This window comes from Crocuta crocuta, unplaced genomic scaffold (genome assembly GCF_008692635.1).
Source record: "Crocuta crocuta isolate KB4526 unplaced genomic scaffold, BGI_CrCroc_1.0 scaffold141, whole genome shotgun sequence".
Classification (NCBI taxonomy): Eukaryota; Metazoa; Chordata; class Mammalia; order Carnivora; family Hyaenidae; genus Crocuta; species Crocuta crocuta.
The window spans coordinates 6,784,550-6,793,618 of record NW_027527951.1 but is presented as its reverse complement, the minus strand read 5'-3'; the positions used below and the strand labels follow the sequence as shown (position 1 = coordinate 6,793,618).

General features: G+C 34.4%; 1 long non-coding RNA gene across 1 annotated transcript in view; it reads right to left on the bottom strand.

The window, feature by feature from the left end:
- Positions 1-425: 425 nt before the first annotated feature.
- The window catches only part of LOC144221984 (uncharacterized), a 17,393-nt gene continuing 8,749 nt past the window's right edge, over positions 426-9,069 (bottom strand). The window contains exon 2 of the long non-coding RNA XR_013332246.1: positions 426-1,060. This is a non-coding gene — a long non-coding RNA (uncharacterized LOC144221984). The remainder of the gene's footprint in view (positions 1,061-9,069) is intronic.

The following is a 9,069-nucleotide window of genomic DNA, read 5'->3' as shown; positions in this document are numbered from 1 at the left end:
TTATATCATTGTCCTTATTCTAAACACTACAGATTAATATGTAAGGTAAATTTGCAATTATTTTACTATATTTCCAAGGGTTCTCTTTATTTTAAAAATAAATCTTATTTTTTCAATCAAAGCTTTCTTCTATCTGCCTCTACCACCCAGTGCCAGTCTTAACTTGAAAATGAACTACTATCTCATTTCTACATATGCACCATACCTACTTACAGTCAACCTAGTGTTGTGTTACCAAAGTGACTTTAAAATCAGACAGATCAGGATTCAACAAAAAAAGACTAAATTTATTTACTAGTTGTTTGACCTTAAATAACTTATCTTCTCAATGCATTGGTTCTCTATTTTATTAAATGGTTATAATGTTTACTTCACAGGAACACTTTAAGGATTGAATGATTAAAAATATTAGAATGTCTGGCACATTGTAAAATGTCAACATTTTATTTTTATTTAAATAGAATAAAATGGTCTTAGAATGTTTTTGCTTTATCCTTGAATGGAGATTTTCTTCCCATCTTGCTAGATCCAATTCAAAGATCTTGTCTTTTCTGAAGTTCTTCTTAATTTTTCTCCCAACCAGATGTGGATTCTTTCATTAAAATTGTGAAGCACTCTTGGGACACCTGGGTGGCTCAGTTGGTTAAGCATGTGACTTTGGCTCAAGTCACGACTTCGCAGTCCATCCATTCAAGCCCTGCATGAGGGCTCTGTGCTGACAGCTCAGAGCCTGGAGCCTGTTTTGGATTCTGTGTCTCCCTCTCTCTCTGCTCCTTTGCTGCTTGCACTCTGTCTCTCTCTTTCCTTCAAAAATAAATAAAAACATTAAAACAATTTTTTAATAAAAAAATAAAGAAACAGTAAAGTACTCTCAATTTCTTTCAGTTAGTTTCCATGATGCTGTGTTTATAATGTCTTCATCGTATAATGTCCTTATGCTATCCTTTCACAACAGTGGAACATATGGCCATTGAGGGCAAGGTCCTTCCAATGAATCTTGAATTTCTCATGGCTCTCAGCGCAGTCTTCACACTTGAAGGTCATGGTTGGGTTGAGTCATCTGTAATTCAAAATTTGTGAAAAATTTTTCATATGAAATATATTAACTTAAATGTTACAACTAAAAATTCCAGGAATATCTTATTCCCTTATCATAATCACTATTTTTCCTTTCCTTTTTTTTTTCTTGCTGTACAGACAACAAGTCACAACTATTTTTTGATGAATCTTTTGCTTTAAATGCATATGCACATATAAACAAAAGAGCTAGTTATTTTATGGCTTTATTTCTAATTTTCAAAATAATTATTTAATTTGGAATATGGTATGTACACTTACAGATGCAAAAATAAGATTCTGAGGAGTTAAGTAAACTTTCCTAGGTTGCTCAATAAGTGAGTGGTAGAGCCAGATCCCAAATGCAGCAGGTCCATCTGAACTTAAAACCCGTCCCATTTTCAACATTCATTATAATGCCTCTTGGCAAAATTCCTACATGCTTTTGTATAACACATGTAAAGGAAACAGCCTTTAGGCTAGAGGCCCAGTTAAACCTCTAAAAACAAACCAGTCAGGGGAGTGAGTGACAAAATAAAAACAGAAATGCAGTAATGCTTCCCAGGGCTCACAGTGGTATTGTGTGGACATGAAGTGATGAAATACCTGCATCCTATAAGAAAGGCTGAATTCACTGAGGGAACACAAGACTAATGTCTCGGGCTTAGCCTTGGCTGAGAGCCAGGCTTCAGGAACTCTAACACAATGGATATATTGATTGAAAGCCATCTCTGCATTGAAAGCACTAAGTTCAGTGAGAGCATGCTGGGAGGAGACTGGTTTTCTCGGGATGGTGATTTGGTAAATATTATTAGTATTGATAACATTTCAAGCAAGGTAGTTGAAGCTCATGACTTGCTGAGCAGGTTATCACAACTATGTCTTATGCAATGTTGAGTCTATGCATGAAACTTGTTGGATTCTTTTGGGACAGTGTTAGAGAGCCAGGGGAATATGGCATGTCTACTTCATGATACAGTCAATTGGAAATATTTATGGTTATACATATATGAATGAATAATAGACCAATGAAGTAAAGATACTCTTATGATGAGCACACTTAGAGAGTGGATGCTAACCCTTGCGTATGAACATTAGGTGATCCAGGGACTACAAGAGGTAGGCTGAACTGATTAAGTGCATTAAAGCCCATCCTGGGACTGCCCATATGGGACCTCACAAGCAACTGACTCTGAACTCCTTCTGTGATAGCCACAGTCACCCAGTAGACATTTCATTTTCCCTGACACAGCCAATAAAACTCACATCCAATTCTGGTGGTCCCAATTCCAATCCAAGTAACCCCAGTGGTATTTTCTCCTGGGGTTATATGAGACGTAAAGAGGTTCTCATGCAAAAGACAAACCCATTAGAAACTGCCTCTTCTACTTAACTCAAATTGAAAAGTTTGCATAGTTAGACAAGTAGTACAGACTGTACCTCTTGACTGTATGTCAAACTGTCCAGAGAATGTGTATTCAACTAATTCTTTCTAGTGAGCAAACAGAAATGTGTTTATATAAGGCACTATGCAGGTGAAGCTAAAACAAACCATTCTTATTCCACTTCAGAAATATTATCTTTGGCTTGCAATATTTTCATGCAACATTATTATATACCTGATAACTACTTTAACAACACAATTTAAATTTACGCACTGAAAATATTCTGTAAGAATTGAGTTATCTTATACTATTCCTATACCATTCAACTAAATTATTTTATGTGCTGTACAGTCATCATTCTGTCTAAATTCCTTCTTAAAATCCTCAGTTAACTCTTTAATGACTACGGGAATATATCCTTACCTTCTAAAATGTATTTGCTTTCACAGAGATATAAAATTCTTTTTGGATTTCTGTTTGAGGATGTGATATATAGACAGTTCTACCATTTGCATATCTCTTAAAGATTACTCCTAAAACCAAGATAATGGAAACACACACGCAACAAAGACAAAATTAAATAAGTCTGTGAAGGTTTGGGGGGTAGTATAAATAAAGTTGATTCCTCACTTTATTGCCAAGAATCAATCCATTGATTTAAAAGCTGACAAATAAGGTAACTAAAGTGTGTTGATTTAACGTTGTAAAGCTAAATACTACAAGAACCAAGAAAATAACATCAACTATTGAATTGATAGCGGTGACAAAAAAAGAGAAAAAGAACTGAAAGGAGGTAGGTAGAATATGTTAATTTCTTATGGCTTCATAATGGAGTCATTTGATACTATCCAAATAAACAGAATATTAAATATCCAGTTATAGTTACAGAAGAAATTGCTAAGTGTTCTAAAAACAGAAAGCAAACCTCCCAAATTATAAGATCATCATATAAACTCACAAAAGCATAAGTAAAGGACACACTTAAAACTGACTTAGAAGAGTAAAAAGTAAAAAAGACAAAAAAAAATTTTAGGAAATGAAGAGAAAAAAATAGCAGTGGCCACAATTTCAATACCAGACAAGCAGAATTCAAAGTGAAAATATTAGACAGGACAAATAAAAACACTTCTTATGATAGTAAAGGACATAATCTATCAAGACTATCTGACTTTCATCAATATCCAATCACCAATTATCTAAAATATAAAGTCATAAAGCAAACACAACATACATACACAGAAATAGACTGAACACATTAAGATATTAAGGACAGAAGACTTTTGCTTCTTATTTTATAAGCCAAATGAAGATAATAGAGAAGACTTAAGTAACATAATAAATTTTATATGTACACATATAAATCTATAATCTAAAAACAGAGAATGTACCTTCTTTTCACGAAACATTAATACACATTGACCAAATATTAGGTCACAAGGGACCTCAGTAAATTGGAACTTATGACATGATAACATTCTCTGATTATACTTCAATTTGCTGATGGTTTCATATTAGTTAAAATGTATAAAAACAAAACCCTACCAATCAAATAGCTCATATCAAAGATATAAACAAAATTGAAATTTCAAATATATAGAAAAAAAAGCCATAATGGAAACAAGTCAGAACTATGTGTGCTCTCTAAGGAAATGTCTTAAATAATCACATTAATAGGTAAGAAAAATTAAAAATTAATAGACCAAGGATTTGAGAGATTTGAAACATGATGAAAACTAAAAACCAGAGAGTATAAAGACAGTAAGAAAGTTAAAAACATTAATGAACAAGAAAACAGAAAAATGGTAGGACTAATACAATGAAGGATCAATTCTTTGAAAAATGAGTATCCATGTAATGGGAAGGTTATCAGCCAATATAATCAAGAAAAAAGGGGACAAGTATAAAAGTAAATGTAAGAATAGAAAATAGCCATCGATGCAGAAGAATTTAAAAATTATGAATGAAATCTTTGCTTAATTCTAAGAAAACAAACTTGAAAATAATGATAAAACAGATCATTTCCTAAGAAAATGTAACAAATTAAAACTGACACAAGACCAGTATTCCAAAGAGGAAATCATGTTTGCAAAAAGTCTTACTCATATTCTCTAAAGCATCAGCATGATAGTTTGTTAAGTAAGAGGACACTGTAAAACCTATAAATGATAGAAGAGAAACAGCTATTTAAACTGTGGCAGAAGATGGTCAGGACAGCTGTCAATACTTTTTATGAAACCAGTGTAATGTTGACCAAAAAATTCAAAAAGATAAGCACATGGTAAATATTTATGGATATTAACTTAATAATCTGAAGTATTAGCAAAGGGAATAATAGCACCTGTCCAAGAGAGGTTTATGTGAACATTTTTACCATAGCTCAGCGTTAGGAGATCTATTAATATGATCATCTCCAAAGATGCTGAAAAGGCATTTTTTTCCATATTTGTGTTTATACTTGATCTGAAAAAAAAGTCTTGGGGTGCCTGGGTGGCTCAGTCAAGCGTCCAACTCTTGATTTCACCTCAGGTCATGATCTCACAGTTGCAGGATGGAGCCTTGAGTCAGGCTCTGTTCTAGTGCACGGAAGCTGCTTGGGATTCTCTCTCTCTCTCTCTCTCTCTCTCTGTGTCCTCCACCACTCACTCTCTCTTTCTTGCAAAATACATAAATAAACATTAAAACAAAATCTCAAAGTAAAACAGGAATAGAGACAGACTACTTTAATATAATAAAATGTACATTTTATCTTAACCCAAAGATACTGGAAGTCTTTCCATGACAAGAATAGACAAGTATTTCACTATCACAACTACAATGTAACATTATTTTAGAAATAGTATCTGATATCACTCATGAGAAAGAAAAGAGAGGAAAAACTGGAAAGGAGACAAGAACTATCATTGTTTGCAAATAATGCAGCATGATAGCTTCAAAACCACATATCTGAAACATTATTCAAATCAAAGAATTCAATAAAGTTTGAGTATGAAATTAACATATAAATCAGTAGCTTTCTTATGTATAAATAATGTATAGTAGAAAAGATAATGCAAGAAAAATCTTATTCTTAATAGCAACTCAATGTATAAAGTGCTTGCGAATAAGCCTAAAAACAAATAAGGAATATTGAGATAAATTTAAACTTCCTCCAAACCTTTTAAAATTATTCAATTTATACAAAGAAGATTAAATATAGAAAAGGATATACAGTGCCCTGTTTTTAAGCAAGAAGAATCAAAATTACTAAAAAGCAAAGTTTTTTTCTAAATTTATCTGTAAAAGTAATGCTTTATCAATGAAATGAAAGGCACCGTGTATGTATGTTTGTATTTTAAATCCTACAAAGTGATGTTACAGTTCTGTGTACGTGTTTGTGTTTCTATAAATATATATATGTGTGTATATATGTATATATGTTATACAGAGTGGGAAGACCTCTTCACTTATGACTCAAGAAACAGAAGGCATAAGATCAATAAATTTTGTCCTAAAATGAAAGATCAGAATACAAATGACCAAGTCAGGAAAAATATAAGCTACACATAAACTAAAATGACTGCTTAAAAAATAAGTGTATTTATTTTGAGAGAGAAGAGAGAGCGAGAGAGCGGTAAGTGGGCTCCACGCTGTGGGCACAAAGCCCAACATGCGGCTCAATCTCCTCAACGGTGAGACCATGACCTCAGACACTTAATTGACTAAGCCACCCAAGTGTCCCCAAAATGACCTCTTTTTTATTTATAAAAATACTCCTTTACAAACTAACAAGTGAATGAAGAAAAAATGATAAAGAACAAGAGAAGGTAATGAGGAGATGAGGATTCAAACTTCATTGTGTAGTAAGTAGCACATTATATAGCACATGCTAAATGACAGGATATTGTGAATATTATATAATTTACAGTACAATGAATAACAGGTGGGGAGGAAAAGCCAGGTAAGGGGTGGGGATGGGGAGGCCTGAGTGCCGGAGGGAAAACTTCAGTATTACAGGTTATTTAGGGTGACTTCAATGAAGAAGTAAAATTTGAGCCAACACGTGCTGTGGGTGAGAATTAGCCAAGCAGATAGCTGGGAAGCAGGACAGCCAAAACAAACTTTCTAAAGCTCTCCTGGCAAGCACGGAAGATGCGAGAAGGCTAGAGCGGATGTGAGGAGAGGGCAAGGGAAGGAGAAACCGGAGTTTGGAAGGGGAAGGGCGCAGGCTTAGAATGGAGAAGGGCTCTGGGCGTCACCTCAGGGAGTGGCTTTTCACTCAGTGAACCAGATACTCAGCGGGAGGTTTGCTGAAGCGAGTGACACGTGGATCTAGATTTTCCTCGGTTCACTCTGGCAGTGAGATTTCAAATTGACTGTAGGGAGGGAAATGTAGGAGCAGAAAACGCAAATGACTCTAAAACGCAAATTTAGAAAAATATAAACTTAAACAATAGTTAATGAACCATTGTCATTCATTATGTTGGCAAACATGGGTTGTTTTTTTTTAATAGTAAATGACTATGGCTTGTGTAAAGAATACTGCAAGGTAAATTGATTTGACAGTAACTATAAAAAAAACACACCATAATTCCACATCTATGAATTTATCCTTTAGGCTTAGAAGAAAATGCCTGAAATTGTATGTAATTACACACAAATATATGTAGATAATTATACAGACACACATATATACCTATACAAAGATATTACCTGTGTTTAAAAACATTAGTCATTTAAGATGTCCGTGAGTGTAACACTGGTTAAATAAATTACAAAAATATATCCAATAGAATATTTTATAGTTTTAAGAAATTATGATTATTGATATATTTGCACTTATTTCCACAAGTTTTGTTTGTGTGTGTGTCATCATTTTCTTTTCACATTTTATTTCTTTTACTACTGCTGCTGCTGCTGCTGCTTTTTTTTCTCTCTCTTTTCCTTTTCTCTCTTTGGTTAAGTTGGTTTTCTTTATTACTATCCCCACCCCATGAGTTTGGGAGTTACCCATTCTACTTCTGTCTTTTTACTGGTTTTCCTTAAAATCTCAATTAGGTCCTAAAACTCTAGCTTCAAAGGTCTTTACCCACATCTGATTTCTCTGCAACTGTAGCCTTTGGTTTGCATTTGCTCTTCATTTCTGTAATAAAGAGATTTTTCTTTCCTTCTTTTTTTTTTTAGGTGCATTTATTTATTTTGAAAGAGAGCAAGTGAGCGAGCAGGGGAGGAACACAGAGAAAGAGAATCCTAAGCAGGCTCTGTGCTGTCTGCGCAGAATCTGACACAGGGCTCGAACTCACGAACTGTGAGATCATGACCTGAGGTGAAATCAAGAGTCTGACTTTAACTGATGGAGCTACCCAAGCACCCCTCCTTCTTTTTATCTTAACAATATATTGAAAATTATCTTCATATTATATTTTATCCAACAGTTTTGTTTGTCTGGAAGAGATGCCACCAGGTGATTTCTACTACCACAGTATCTGCAAATCAATCACTAAGACAAATATCTTTCACGATCTAGAAGTGATAACACCTAGTCTTTCTTAAAAGAGAAACATGAGTATGTTTTCTCAAAATCTAATTTTTAATCACAAAACAAAGTGCAGGAAAAAATTTAACAGACAGGAACAAAAGAATAAATATCTTATAAACTGAAAACAGCCAGGGACGTCTTGCCTAGATTATAGAGCAAGAAAGAATATGAAATCATTTGTGAATATAAAAACCCATTAAGCAAAACGGAAAAACTTATTTAGCACCCCCTATGTGCCAATCTGAACTTAATCCCACTAAGTTCAGAGTATGTAAATAACTTGATAAATATGGATCCAATAAGTATATGTTTTGAGACACAACACCAGCCATAACTGAGCTGCACTTCTTCCATTTTAATGTTCATTCTCAAGCTTGGGAGTCCACAGATGTATTCTGAGAATCCAAGAACATATAAGTTGTAAAGACTGACTGTAATAATAATAATTCACAATTGAAAGCCATTTTCATGGAATCCATTTTTCCTTAAGTCAATGTTTCTGTAACTGGAGGCTGAGAAGCCTTGATAGTAGAAGAAAATGTCCTCAGACACACCCAGGGACAGGATAGAAATATCGATAAGCTTTTATAGGCTTTTTATTTTATGTTCCCTGAGAACTTTTTTTAAAAATTCCAATCTTGTTGGTGCTGCAGTAGGTTGAAATGGATTTTCTCACCATCTTTTTTGGGGGGTAGGAAGGGAAATCAGTGTCCCCAGGGACTGGCTGGCCTATTTACAGAAACTCTCAGTAAGGTCCTGATCTGGGTCCAACTCCGGGCCTGTGGGAACAGGGGGAGGGGGCTAGGGGCTGTCCCACCTCAGCTGTCTCCTCATGGCTGTCGTTCAGGCAAAAAGTGCAATCCTTGTGCCCTCATCCCCCTTCCACTAAGATCCAGCATATAAATTTTTGAGGCTCAGAGGCAAGGCCAATTTTGTCAGTACTTAAGTATTTAATCTAATCTTTTATCTAAACTATATTTTTCTTTTGCAGTCTTTCTGTCTGGTTTCCTTTTTGTGTGTTGAATTATTGTGGTAACTTGCCTCCCTGCCCCCCTTTTTTTAACCATAAATATATTGATAAGATTGGGGGTGTTTAAAAGGAAATAACTAAGA